This window comes from Equus caballus, chromosome 26, assembly GCF_041296265.1.
Source record: "Equus caballus isolate H_3958 breed thoroughbred chromosome 26, TB-T2T, whole genome shotgun sequence".
Taxonomy (NCBI): Eukaryota; Metazoa; Chordata; class Mammalia; order Perissodactyla; family Equidae; genus Equus; species Equus caballus.
This window is the reverse complement of record NC_091709.1, coordinates 13,536,897-13,552,068: the sequence shown is the minus strand read 5'-3', so window position 1 is coordinate 13,552,068 and position 15,172 is coordinate 13,536,897. Positions and strand designations below refer to the sequence as shown.

Here is a 15,172-nt window from a genome sequence, read left to right as displayed (position 1 = left end):
ACAGTACAGTACCAGAATATACCAAAATTTCAGCTAAAACCTTGTTGATGTTGACACACAGAAAATTTAATAACCCAATTTGGTAGACACGGGCTGGAGCCCCAAGAACCTGCCTTATAAACAAACATTCACTTATTTTAATGAAGTTATTCATACAGCAAACACTTTCCTAATACTCTCCATTGGATTCAGGGAGATCGACAGAATCAGAATTCTAATTTGGAAATGAAAAAGTAATTTTGGAAAATGGCCTTCACAGAGTGATAAGGCTGCCATTATGTTATGTGCTACATTAGCTGAGGTTACTTTGTCACTAAAATGATAGACATTCAAACCTGGCAGAGTTTCATTAACAGAGAGCGGATTCATAAACAGTTTTAATCTTCTGCCTATCTTTGGCCTGATGAGAAAATTAAAAATTCTTATAATATTCTGATAAAATAAGACGTCCTTTCCCAGGATGCCAGACTATTTTATTTTGTACAAAAATAGATATTATCGCGTTCCAGGAATAAAAAGAGAACTGCCACTGGTGAAGCAAGCATAAGCTCCTAGGAGTTCTAGATCACGGGAACGAAATTTTTAAAACCCATGCAGAGACAGGGGTTGAGAACGTAGGTTTAATGTGAGATAGGATGCTAGAGGAGGTTACTTAGGTAAATCAAGGAGCTGAAATACGTTGTTCCATCATCTATAAACAGGAATCCATCTTTGGACAACTTGAAAGAGCTGTGGATAAGATTAGAACCCGAATTATTTTTCTATAGCTGTGCAACCAATTACCTCAAAACTTAATGACTTAAAACAAAATAAACATCTCATAGTTTCTGAGAGTCAAAAACTCACTACTAGTTTAGCTGGGTGATCTTAGCTTTGGGTTTCTTATGCTGGTGTATTAGTTAGGGTTTTCCAGAGAAATAGAACTGAAGGAGAAATAAATGAATGAGTGAATCAATAAGAGATTTATTATAAGATCTGGCTCGTGTGCTTATGGAAGCTGAGAAGTCCCATGATCTGCCATCTACAAGCTGGAGAACTCGGAAAGCTAGCAGTGTAATTCAGTTTGAGTTTGAAGGCCTGAAAATTGCGGCAGCAGGAGGAGTGGGGAGGAGGGTTGGAACTGATCGTATAAGTCCTGATGTGAGTTCAAAAGCCCAAGACCCAGGGATGCCAATATCTGAGGGCAGAATAAGATGGATGTCTCAGCTGGAGCAGAGAGAGAGTGAATTCACTTTTCTTCCGTCTTTTTGTTCTATCTGGACCCTCAACAAATTGGATGATGCCCACCTGCATTGGGGAGGGCCATCTGCTTTATGCAGTTCAACAATTCTAATAGTACTATCTTCTGGAAAGACTCTCACAGACACACCAAAAAATAATGTTTTACCAGTTATCTGGTAAAACATGTCATATGTCAGATTGACTCATAAGACTAAGCTTCGTATGTGGTAAAATGTCAGATGTTGTAGAGTGCAGTCATCTGAGGGCTAGACTGGGGTGAGGCAATCCATTCCAATGTGGCTTACACACATGCCTGGCAAGTTGGGAGTTACTGGCAGGAAGCCTCAGTTCCTCGCCATGTGGTGACTCCATAGGCCTTTTGACTTGGTGGCTGGCTTCCCCCAGAGCAAGTGATACAAGGGATCACTAAGTGGAAGCCGCAATGTGCTTTTTGACCTATTTTTGGTCATTCCCACTTGAACAGTCATTCTCACAATATCCTTTCAGGTATTATTCAGGGTGAAAGGAGACTCACAAAAAGGTGTAATGTGAAGAAAAAAGGGCAAGAACCATCAGGGGCCATCTTAGGGGCTGACCAGCACAGACTTCAATCTTGTGCATTGTTCTGGGCAGATATAAGACCTAACGTCGAATTATCTGTGTGATGTGGAAAGTCCAGCTGATAGGCATCACTTAAGCAGATACTGATTCCAAGCCATTAACCCTGAGATGTTCAAGCAGAAGCAATAAAAAAATAGCAAAATATAGGTAAAATGAGTGAGCACAACTTATGGGTCCTAATCAAAATCTAACCTTATTTTTGTTTCCCACTAACACTTTAAAATTTATGCCATGGAAGTTTGCATTAGTCTTCCTGTGGCTAAAAATCTGGATTATAATAGATGGTTGTGTATTAACCTTAAATAACAAATATGCTCTCTTCTCTTTTGTAGTTAGTGGCCAGTACGATTTGCTTGCTGTGGCATTTGGAGGTAGATGTGGGCAGAAAGGCCTCTGTTTCTATCTCATCCTCCCCTCTGATTGTTTGTTGCTGTTACCCATCTATCTGTAGTTGGAGCACAGTAAGGATGAGTGGTACGAGGGAAGAGAAGCTCTTTCCTGAACCAGCCCTGTTGCAAGACGGGGAGATGTTTAAGTCTAACTGTCTCTTAATAAGACTTGTATGATCTCTTCAAAGGAGTCCCATCAACTCTCCCAATGCAAGCCTCACGGATAGGACGTAAAATAACTCAGACCAGCTCCCTGTATTGTGTGGTCTACATCTGTTCCACGTGAAAAGCTCGCACATTCTTTAGCTCATTATCTTGTAATATGAATGTAGTTATTTCCATAATGGAAAACAAATTCACCTTTCAGATGCTACCCTTCAGGCATCCTGGATGAGACTCAGACTCCAGAGTACTCTTCTGAAGTGCTGAGTACATCTCTTGAAGCACCCCTCATGGGACTTGAGGTAAGGAGTAGAAAACCATCGCTAGTCCTTTGGGAGATTAGCCTTGCCTAGGTTCATAGCACGCCAAAGACACCTTTCAAAGTCTGCTCAAAGTCTCCTCTCCCTTCTCCCCTTCTGGGCTCTTACAGACTCAATCTGTTATAGTGTACATGGACCAAAGGTTATGAAATGCACATTTAAGCTTAATCATGTAATATGTATTTAACTTTGGAGCCCAGATCAAAACATCTAGATAATGACTTTATCCTAACACATCTGGCTGGGCTGGAGCTAAATCTCATGATGTAGCAGATACACAAAATATGTAATCTCATGCCTTAATTTCGTGATGTAAGAGATATCCAAAATATCTAAAAAGCCTCCCTCTATTTTTTTTTTCAAGTTAGAATCGTCTAGATTTCAAAGAGGAGCCTTATTTGAGTGCAAGCCAATGATCATTGGTTGCTGACTTCTGTTCTCATTCTTTCTCTTTCTCTCTTTTTATTCTCCTGTTTTATTCCTCTAATATCCCTCCCTAAGATAATGAATGATTTAAAGTGTAGCTGTCTTATTGTGAAAGATATGTCTAGGAGGGTAAATTCAAGAAATGGGAGAAAGGCATTGTGATTATTTTAGATACGTTGTAAACACTAGGAACCAGCCTATGTTAGGGACTAACATCAGTTGTTCAATATGTTTAGGGTTATCTGCTTTCATATCTTTGCTTAGCTAATTCCATGATCCTTTTTAAGTTTTTGCTTGAATCTCACCTTCTAAATAAATATTGCTCTTAACAGTCTATTTAATACAGCAAACTTTTCCATACCTTCCCCCATTTTCTTCTCCAAAGTTTTATATATGGTTCTAGATTTTCCCTGCAATATTTATCACCTTCTAATACATTGTGCAGTTTCCTTCTTTATTGTATTGTTTATAATCTGTATTGTAAGGCTAAATATACAAACAGACAGTGACAAGACCATATATAAATAGAACTCTGACTTACAACCTGCAACAACCTGTCCAGGAAATCAATCCCCTTATTTATAGTAAACAGCCTAGCAAGCCAGTCTGCTATAAATCAGACTTGCAGGAAGTCAGACTGCTGTCTCTAGTAACTACTCTCTCCAGGAAGCCAAACAAGAACCTCTCTAACAATGGACCCCAAATGGTCAAGACTTGATTAGTACCAGACAGCTTCCCCAATTTTTTCAACTTCGGACAAAGCAGATAAAGTCAAGTGTGCAGCCTTAACCAATTACTTTAGGATGCTCCACTTCTAGTTAACCTGCCTACAGCTTCCCCATGTCAACAACATTGAATCAGGGCAAAAATGAAACTTTACCTTTTTCCTACTACAATGCTTTGCCACTCCTCTGTTTGCCTTTGAGTTTCTGCCAAAACACAAGAGACAGTGTCAGACTTTCTTGCTATGAGCAAGCTCTGAATAGTCTTTGAATGTTCTCTTTTGGTTTGTCTTCATTTATTTCCACAATATCCTCACCCCAAATCTCCCTAATTTCTGAATATGATGGTTAATTTTATGTGTTAATTTGACTGGGCCACAATGCCCAAATATTTGGTCAAATATTATTTTGAATGTTTCTTGGAGGATGTTTTTTGGATGAGATTAAAATTGAAAGTGGTGGACCTTGAGTAAAGTAGACTATCCTCCAGAATTTTGGTGAGCCTCAGCCAACAGGTTGAAGGCTTTAATAGATAAAAAGACTGGCCTACCCCCAAACAAACATGGATTCCACCAGTAGATGGCCTTCGGAGTTGAACTGCAACATTGACTCTTCCCAGGGTCTCCAGCTTCCCAGCCTACTCTGTTGATTTTGGTCTCACCAGCCTCCATAAGCACGTGAGCCAATTCCTGAAAATAAATCTCTCTTTCTATATAAACACATCCTATAGGTTCTGTTTCCCTGGAGAATCTTGATTAATACACTAAATCACTAAATCAAGCATCCCACAACTTGCCATTTTGGACTATAAGCTCCATGAAGAAGGGCCTTGGGTCAGTTTTGTTTACTGATGTATCCCAAGTGCCAGAATAATTTGCCTGGCACATAGTAGGTAGACATTCTAGAATTGTAGAATAAATGAATAACAATCTTTCTAGAATATGAAGTTCGGTGTGTTAGGTTTGCATCTGTCTGGGATGTTGAATGATAACAGAGAGAGAGAAAAAGAGACAGATAGAGATAGGAACCAGAAAGAGAGACAGACACTCACCCAAAAAGAGTGATTATACCAGATAATCTCTAAGCTCTGAAAACCAAGATCTTACAAGTCTAAGGAATAATCAAGTAGAAGCTACTGAATACTGCCTAGGCTCACCAGTGCTCTCTGTTAAACTGGAAACAAAATAGGAGACTAACATCATACCTCTATTAATGGAATTTCATGAGCACATTTCATCTCAATTTGTATTTCATGGTCCCAGGTGCTAAGTGCAGTTTCAAGCATACTCTCCCCTCCCATAAATTATACAGTCAATCCTCACTTGGTAATGGGCACTTTATTTTTCATGCTGATTTTGTTAAGTGCTGCGCTCTGAGGTCTCTCAGTCATGGCCATATGCTTTTCTTTCCTTTCACATATTTGGATATAGAGCCATACTGATAGTTCCAAGATTTTTTTCACCTTTTTTTTTATGAACCCTGGGTTATTCAAAATTGTTCTTTCAGATCAAGAACAGAGTGAAAATCTTTCACAGAAAACCAACATGTAGCAAACTCTTTTTTTCTCTTTTATCACTCCTGCTAAGATTCATTTGAAAAAGATTTTACTGAAAAAGATGAAAGAAAATATGACAACTTTTGATTCAAAAATGCCTTGAAAAGTAGAAACATAGCTCAAGAAAATGCGTTTCATGTTTTAAGAACTTTGACACATTAAAATATGTGTTATTTTATGTGTTTGTTTTGCTTTGCCTTTTTTGCTCACTTGATCTTTTATTGGGGTGTAGGTACAGTTGGAGTCACATATGGGATGGAAGATAAATCATGTTTCACAAATATATATCGTTTCAAGTGCTACTGCTATAGATGATGAACGAAGGATTCTTTTCCTTCATCTTCCTCAAAAATATTCATCACAATTAGTTCATTTGCTTTGCGACAACCAAACCCCTAGGCAATCTTGCACTGCTGTCTGGGCAAATGTTTCTCCATGCTGCTAATTCCATGTCCTGTTCTCTGGCCTGTTCCCAGCTGTTCAATTTCCCTTGCCTCAAACTTTTAGTTTTCGTTTTTCAAAGGTTCCTAACATTCTTCAAAACAGGTTTTTAAGACAAAATGTTTTTCACTTTAAAATTTTGTTACCAAGTTTTCTGGCCATAATTCCCAGTTATTGTAGGTTGTTATGCCTTGAACTGTGGAAGATAAAATGGAGGAATTATTATAGTTAATTCTATTTTTTCTATAAAATGTCATTTCTTCCTTTATTTTCCTTTTAAATTATTTGTAACATTAAATGGAAAATTTAAACTACTCATGAGTAATTTATAAGAAATGTTCCTCTGTGGTCTTGGAGGTCAAGGGTATAAGAATGGTTCTTAGGCACCTGGGGAAGAATAGAAGAAAAGCAGCTTTATTAGAAAAGTTCACACTTCCACAAGAGATTTGTTCATTTGCCCAAATAGCAGACTATTGAGCAAATATTTGTAACACTTGCTAATCAACGTATTTTAGCTTTATGGCAAAACATTTTAAAATGAAATGGAAATGTATTTTCAATAAATGTTAACGCATGTTATTGTCAAAAATTTAAATTTAATAATGAAATCATTTTTAAGTACATAGGTAGATTTTTGATGTTTTACAAATAAAATAATTTTGATTGTTAGGCAAATTATTTAAAGAGTAGAATAATTTATTTGGAATTTTCAAGAAAAAGAGACCTTTTACTGAAATGTATTTTGTAAGTAACTCTTCAAACTTCAAACAATGCTTGTCATGACTTCATGGAAATATTTCTAAAATATAAGACGTGATGTTTTGGCTCCTTAACTGGAGTATTTTGTAGATGCTATATCCCTGCCTAGCTTAATTCTTATATCGTTTTGAACATTCTTTTGACAAAACACGAAGAACCGATGACATCAAGAAATAATAAAATGTTTTAAACTACTGGGTTTTCCTTAATGGTCCTAGGTAGTCTTGGTTTTTTTGTTTGTTTTTTTTCCTTATTCAGGGTGGACTACTACTTCTTAATCTCTGTGATATCCTCTAGTCCCATCAATACTTTTGAAGATTCAGATTTTCTTTATCTGTCGAATCACATTTTACTAAAGCCGTGCGGTAGAGTGTCTTGCTTAGCCAGCATCAGGAACAATTATTCTAACCACTACCTTCTCCTTGGATGTGGGCTGGGAATTAGGATTTATGTCATATATACTTCTCAACACGAGCCTGAAAAGAGATTATAGGTGGGATTTCAGAACAAATGTCTTCCTTCTGAAATGTACATTAGAATTTTACCCCCCCCCCCAATTTTCCCTGCTCCCTAGAAGCATGAGCTATAAGGAAGAGAAAAGGAAAAGATATGTTCCTATTTTTAGCTCTCGTTAGTTATGTTATGCTACAGCCTTGGTCTCTTATCTTAAACCTGTGAGATGTTGTGTTACCTGCCATATATGTCTTGTGATAATTCTCTGTATTGTTGCTCGATTTCTATTGAAAGCATCGCTTTGGCTCCTCTTTGCTCATGTACGCTGCCACTGCTCCTTTGTTAAATATTGTCAACTTTCACGATCACAAGGACCTCCACCAGGGAGCCTACAGATGTGAGATCAGGACAAGTATCATTAGCTTCAGGTTCAGTATGGCGCCAGATGGTCACATGTTCTTTTCAAGAGACGTAGTACCATGGTCTGATTCTCCCCTCTTCAGCCCTGCACTTTTCAACTTGAAGGATGCACCTTCATGTTATAAGTGTTATAGGCTAAACAATTCAATAAGTCTCTAAATTAGTCTAGGGAATAGGTAGGTTAGAGGATGGGCTTTAGAAGAACTATCCACACATCTCAAAGTTCTTGCTTTATTTTAGAGTGTTAATGCTACAAAGCTAGTTTGTTAGAAATCTGACCTTAAGACATATTAAAATAGTATAAATTATTAGTATACAGTTAATTTCTTTCATCACTGTAACTACTGTAAAATTTTGTATATTTTAAACATATATGCTATGGTATAATTTCTTGTGTCTGTGTGTATATATATGTATATATCTTGTGTGTGTGTATATATATATGTCCACGAGATTGTGAATTCTCTGATGAAGTCTACATTGTGTGTATGTTTTTGTAGTTCAGAATCTTGCCACAGCTCACATCAATGACCAGTTGAAGCTGAGGTATATTTTCCCTCAATGTAGGACACTTTGGTGAGGAATATATGATCCAGAGTTTTCCAGGGGATTGCCTAAGATCACAATTCTATTCCTCCCTCTGCACAATCCTGTTTTGTCCCCCTTCCTTCAACAGATGTTGATCTCTAATAAATAACTAGCAAGACAAACTCCAACACTGAGAACCAATCAGTGACAGAAAAACTGAAAAAAGTTCTTCTCCGATAGATTTTTTTTTTCTGTGAGATAGGAGACAAAGCCTTCTCTGAGAATGAGATACACATAGGTATAGGAATGGTAAGTTCAAAGTGGATGTAAATGTTTGAAATAGTTGCTAGAAAAAAACAAGGCTAAGAATAGTCTAAGAAAACAAAAGAATTACTGGGCTCTCTTGGCAACCAAGTTGAGGTCATAGACAAGACAACTGTGGACACTCCTTCCTTCTTTACAAAGCATTGTGGACGCACTTGTTTATATCCTTTCTTCTGTCTCACACGCCTTCTCAATTTCCTCTAATGATCCTTTTTCTTATCCTTACTTATCCTGTTAAATTTAATGTTTATCAGAGTCTGTCCTGACTCACTTCACATATTTTCCTGAATAGGCTCATTGATTCCTACACTTCAGTTACCCTCCACATACTGATGAATCTCCAAACTCTTTTTGCAGCCCACATCTCTTTCTTACACATGTGACTGTATATCCAATAGTCTATTGGTCATCTCTACTTGGAAATCTCAAAGTGTCACAAAATCAGCATACACTAAATTTAACTATTTGTTTTTGCTTTTGTTGTCTGTTGAAAAACTTGTTACTCTCATCTTTAATATTGAATTCCAAGGATTAAATAATTTTTAAAACTTTTCAGGAAAGATAATTCTCTATAATTTCCTCTTAATTATTAAATGCTGTCAACTTCATAGCCTAAATAATATTTGCATCCATCTAACATACCCTTATTTATGGCTCCAATATGCCTGGCCTACATTATTGCATTGCTCTGCAAATTGGTCTCCCAAACTTCAGACTTTTTTTCTCCCATCTTTTTTTTAAGTTAAAACCTATCTTTTTATTAGATCTTCATTAAACTGTTAGAACTGAGAACCAGACATAAGTATAAAACTTCAAAAGTATATCTTGAAAGACACTTTCTTCTTAGGGTAAGCAGTAATAGAATAAGCATGTAAACAAGCTGGCTTATCTGGACCACACCAGCCAAGGTGGCTTGCTCCGTGGTCAGGCTCACCAGCTCTGCCTTCCTTTCATTTAACGCCAGCCAAGCTCCGTGGAGATCTCACTGAAGCCTGATTATGTAGGAGACCTTGGCCTACACAGGAATACTGGGAACACATTTTTCCTCATGATGTTGAGAGAAAAAAGACCTTAAAAAATTACAATCTGAGGTGATGGCTTCTTTGTACTTATGCCATATCCCAGTATACAATAAATAAGTGACTAGATAATGTTCAAGTATGAAAATATTTCTTCCTCCCCACCAACACTGCTCTCTTAACTAGTTTCTCTGTTACTATATCAGCTGCTCAGGAAGCTCATTTGATTTTTTTTAAAAAAGATAAAACCCTACGATGAGTTATGGGTCAGTGTTGAGTTCTCAGCTTTCTATTGATGGAAAAAAGTTATTTAATACAAATTCTGCAACCTACAAACACTCAGGTATTACCATGTGACTTCTCTGTTTGGCCTCACAAGGATACTGAGTGCCTGTTTTTCTAGAGCTAAGAGTCAGTGAGGTTTGGCCAAGGCTGAATCTGATCTGTGTTTTTTAAAGGATATCTGAGTACCTCTTCTACTTCAAGTACTTCAATGTTTTCCCATTGTCCTTGTAATAATTACAAATTTTAAGTGCTCCAGTGGCTCACGTGGTCCTCCAACATCCAACTCTTGCTTACTTTCCTATCTCATCCTTTACCAACCAGCAACCTCTCCCCAGCTCTATCCTCATCCCTACTCTATAAATTCTGTTTTAACTATACTGAATCTCCTCAGGCTCTTAGAACATATAATGTTCTCACTAAGCTTTGAGTATTTTATTGTGTATCAAATATCTTTATCCACAATAATCCCATGCCACAAAAATATCGCAAACTCTTCATGGGCTCTATGCTAAACATTTCTTTAGTGGTTGAGTCTGTGAGTCTGTGATTTAGGTTGGTCTTAGTTGAATGAGTTTACTGCTCGATAATGGCCTTTATTTTATTGGCCATTATGGGGGGCTGGGATGACTGCATGTGGGAGATTGAAAGATGGCCCCCACAAAGATATCAGGTACTAATACTTGGCGCTTATAAATTACGTTATTTTGAAATAGGGTCTTTGTAGATGTGATTTAAGTTAAGGATCTTGATATTACTATGGATCTTAAGATAGGGAGAGTATCCTGGATTACCTGCTGTGCCTAAAAATGTGATAAGATATATCCTTATAAAGGACAAACCAGAGCCTAGGCCCAGGCAACAGGGCCATGAGCCCAGAGGCTGAAGCCTCCAGCCTCAGAGGTTTATTCTAAGGCCTTCAAATCTAGCAGAATGTGCCCTGCTGGAAAATTTGAAGTTACATGGGATTGGTGATCTCTATCTTCTTTCTATTTTCTCCCTTTTGGAATAGGAATGTCTAGAACTGTTATCCTATGCCTGTCCCACCATTGTATTTGGAAACATATAAGTTGTTTCGTAGTTTCACATGTCCACAGATGGGGAGGAATTTTGCTCCAGGATGAATCATACACAGTTGCACATATATCTGATTTAAATTATTTAGATGATGAGATTTGAGACTTTTTATCTGATGATATTTTGATGAGATCTTGGAATTGAGTAGATGCTGTAATCAATTAAGACATTTGGAAATGTTGGTTTGTGATAAATGTATTATGCATTTGTCATGGATTTGAATCTTTTGGACCAAAGAGAAGACTGTGGTAGACTAAAATATTGTGCTACAAAGATATCAGATACTACTCCCTGGAACTTGTAAATGTCATCTATTTGGAAAAAAAGTTCTTTGCAGATATGATTAAGTTCAGGATTTTGAGATGTGGCGACTATCCTGGATTATCTAGTTGGGCCCTAAATACAATCACAAGTGTCCTCAAAAGAGGGCGATTATACAGAGACACACAGGGAAGAGAAAACTATGTAACCATGGAGGCAGAGAGGGGAGTGATGCTGCCACAAGCCAAGGAATCCTGGCAGTCGCCAGAAGCTGGAAGGAGGAGGAATGGATTGTCCCTTACAGACTTTGGAGAGTGTGCAACTCTGCCAACAACTTGATTTTGGCCTTATGATACTGATTTCAGACTTCTGGCGTCCAAGATTGTGAGAGAATAAATCTCTTCTGCTTTAAGTGACCTAGGAAACTAATACACTGGTATGAATTGTGTCTTCTACATGTTTCTCTTGTCCTCTTGCACTCTGTCACTGTACTTTCTTTCATGGCCATTTCAGAAGGCAAAATCAGACTAGGAAAAGGCCAGGGCCTTTATAAGCCTCTGCTTGCAGCCAGTTTGCTGATAGCCCACTAGGAAAAGTAAGTCCTGTGACTGACCACCCCAGGGTCAGAGTGAGAGGGCTCTGCAAGTTGCGTGACAAAAGATGTGGATTTGGGGTGAAAGGAAGTTTCAGGGCCATTTTCACAATCTACCATCCTTGGGGTTAATTTCTCTTTGATTGTTATCTTTGATTCTACTCTGGCCAAATTCTACTCAGTTTCAGACTTTGTCCTTTCTTACTGCTTAGGTGTTATGTTAAACTACTGTGACACAATTTCGTTTTCATTATTACAGCAGTTATCCCCAAACTCTAGTTCTACCGGTCGTCGCTACACTATCATCTCAGTGGGGGCAAGCATGCAGTCTTGGTCATTTATATCTCCAGGAGCTATGCAGAACCTTGGATGTGGTGCATGTTCAAAATACACTAATTGAATTAATATACAAATTATACTCTGCTACATTAGACATTATTCTAATGCACTAAAAAGCTAGTATAAATTTTTAGTTCAAGGGATTTTGAACAAATGTGATACAACTTGTTTTTCTCTTTGCAAAACAATTCATGTACTTTTTTTCTCATTTCCTATATTGTGAATAGTATTAAAAGTCAAAGTTGATTAATTTTAACTGCCATTGAAAAGTATTTAGTAAAGCAGCATTAATTGTCATATACTTATATTCAAACTTGCTGGACAAAAGTTATTAAAATTTTCTTTATAGCTTGTATTTTTTATCATTCTTCCACTTAATTTTCCAAGAAGCTTTGGGAATCAGGTTGAAAACACTATGAAACACTATGAAAATACATGTGGCCCACATATACCCATTTAAATATTTTCCTATTGTTGGATGAATGTGTTAAAATATCTGAAGCTCTTGTTTATAGACGATTAATATGTGGTAACTGGTTTGATGTTTTAGCTCTTTTAATAACTCTAAGAATGCTGAGTAAAGAGTGACCATTCTCTTCCCTTTTTACTTTGGTTATGTATAAAATAAATAGAAATATTTTTAGTGAACTTAACTTTAACCCGAGATAAAGGAAAAGAATGAGTGCTAGAAAATGCAATCAAAGTTACAAACACACACACACCCCTTTCTATTTATTTTAAATTATTTCTTATTGATATTATTGTTCAATATTTTTCTGTTGATATTCATAATGTTCTTTTTTAATTGTAAAGATAATAAATGTAATCAATTTCAGCAATATCACTTTCTTTATATTTGATGTTTATTTCTAATTTGATAAATATTTATGAAAAAAGAAAAAGAGAAATAGTATCTAATATAGACTAGAAAAATATTTTAGACGCATTCTCCATCAGGTACCCCCAAACAGCTGTGCCACTACACTTCCATCCAAAACCACTTGTCAAGTTCTGGGCCTTTGCAGAGCACAGGGTGCCAACTCTGCTGGCCCGAGCCAGACTGCGGGGAATTTGCCTGATGCCCGTTCAGATCCAGTTGGAATTGTGTTTAAAAATGCCTAATGCAGTACATTTTTATTTTAGGAAGAAACCACACATTCCTTTCCTCCTTTTCTTTATAATAGTACATTTGAAATGGTATGAATTATATAGAATAAGAATTACAAAATGAGCGTCCTTACTGAAATAATGTTTGCCATTTTGCAGCTTCCAGACCACAAAAATCTCATAATCTCTGGAAAATTGGATTTCTTCCATTCAAACATAATTATTTATCAAACTTTTTCTGGCAAAAATCTATAGTACATAGTAGCTTAATTTGCAAAAATTCAAGCAATACAAACATTCTGAGTTATTGCAAAATTATTAGCTGAGTAGTAATCACTGAATTCAGTCATACTGGCCAAGCTAGTGGCCCATATAGATGCAGTTTCCGTGGGAGTAGTAGCAGGTGTCAGAATTAAGCAAGCTTGATAAATTAAAGCACATGGTATAATAGATCTTTTGATTTCCTAAATAAATTTAAGGAAAATCACAATAAAAGTCAAAAGATCAACGGCAATAAAGAAATGCTGTGGATGCCTTAGAAAATGTGTCTCATCTTGAAGCAATCATAAGAAGATCTTATTTACAGTCATTTCCAGCCATGTCATAATAGTTTTCTTAGGGAAATGAACAAACTATACAAGTAGACATTACAAACATTTATCAGAAGCATCATATTATCTGTAGTCTAATCTTATCACCTAGAAAAAAGTTAATTGAAATGACAATACTTCAAAAATTCCAAAAGCTAGCTATGAAGAAAACAGAAAATCAAAATATAAATTTGATTCTCTCGTAAGCATGAAATATTTCAAAATTGAAAAACACAAAATACCATACTACCCAGATTGTCTCATGTTAGCTACTAGTGAGCTGCCATGATAAAAGAAAAAATTATTACAGAAGATAATGCACCCTGTCCTTTGCCCTTAGTGGAGACTTGATTCTTGAGTTTTCTCTGTTCTGAAGTTTTCATAGCCCTTTTCAAGCAGACATTGTGGAAATATTTTTAAAAATATTTCTGCATATAAAAATTGTATACAACAGTAATTATCTCAGAGAGTTAATATAAAGTGTTCGCGTATCTTGTGGTTCAGAGTAAACATTGAGTAAATGGTAATTATTGTTTGTTACTTTTAAAATTCTCACTGAACTTCAATGAAATGAATGTTTTCTTTCACTAGTTAAATTGGTTGTGGTGGGATATTAACTTTTGATAGTGAACACAGATCACGGTTGTAAAATTGAATCCAGCTCATTTTAACCATCTCAAAATTTACAGATAAAATGGAAACTTGGGAAATTTTCCATATGCTAAAAGAAAACTTAAAATTTTATATATACATATGTAAGCATATGCCCCATTTGTTTTTCCTTTTTCTAGTGTCTTACAATAATCAGTGACATGATTATTCACAGTATGTAAAATTACATCATTAGGTGGACAATATGGATGAGAAATTTGAATCAATATTTTTAACAATTAGATCTAGGTTTTCTAGCATCTTTTTGAAAATTCAATTGAGAGAATTTAATATTGATTAGGAGATAGTCATAGAACTCATAAGTTGATCATTTTTTTGGTTAATATTAACAAAAGAAAAGGGAAAAAATCATATACCTTCAAAAAAGATAATAGATTTATGAATACATAAGTATATACAACATGCATATATTAATTTCTTTGTAAATAAAATCTATTTATATTTTATGTCTCCTAACATATTTAAAAATTAATTAAAGAAAAAGAGAACGGGGGCTGGCCCCGTGGCCGAGTGGTTGAGCTCGCGCGCTCCGCTGCAGGCGGCCCAGTGTTTCGTCGGTTCGAATCCTGGGCGCGGACATGGCACTGCTCATCAGACCACGCTGAGGCAGCGTCCCACATGCCACAACTAGAAGAACCCACAACGAAAAATACACAACTATGTACCGAGGGGGCTTTGGGGAGAAAAAGGAAAAAATAAAATCTTTAAAAAAAAAAAAAAAAAAAAGAGAACGTACAAAATTCTTGCAACATCCCCTTTTAAAGTATCATGGCAAATTTAAGGATAACTAATTTATATTTAATGCGTGTTTAGGCAATGCATGAGCTAAAAGACAATTATAATTACAAATTAAATAAATATCTAAGCAGATGTTTTATGATTCTAGGGTCTT

The 15,172-nt window shown here is 36.3% G+C and overlaps 1 long non-coding RNA gene across 1 annotated transcript; it reads right to left on the bottom strand.

Moving 5' to 3' along the window:
- Positions 1-451: 451 nt before the first annotated feature.
- Positions 452-4,746, bottom strand: LOC138920903 (uncharacterized). Its single transcript, XR_011432895.1, has 3 exons — positions 4,658-4,746; positions 4,020-4,068; positions 452-729 (listed from the first exon to the last, which is right to left on the bottom strand). It is a non-coding gene; the product is annotated as an uncharacterized lncRNA (long non-coding RNA).
- Between the last annotated feature and the right edge of the window lie 10,426 nt (positions 4,747-15,172).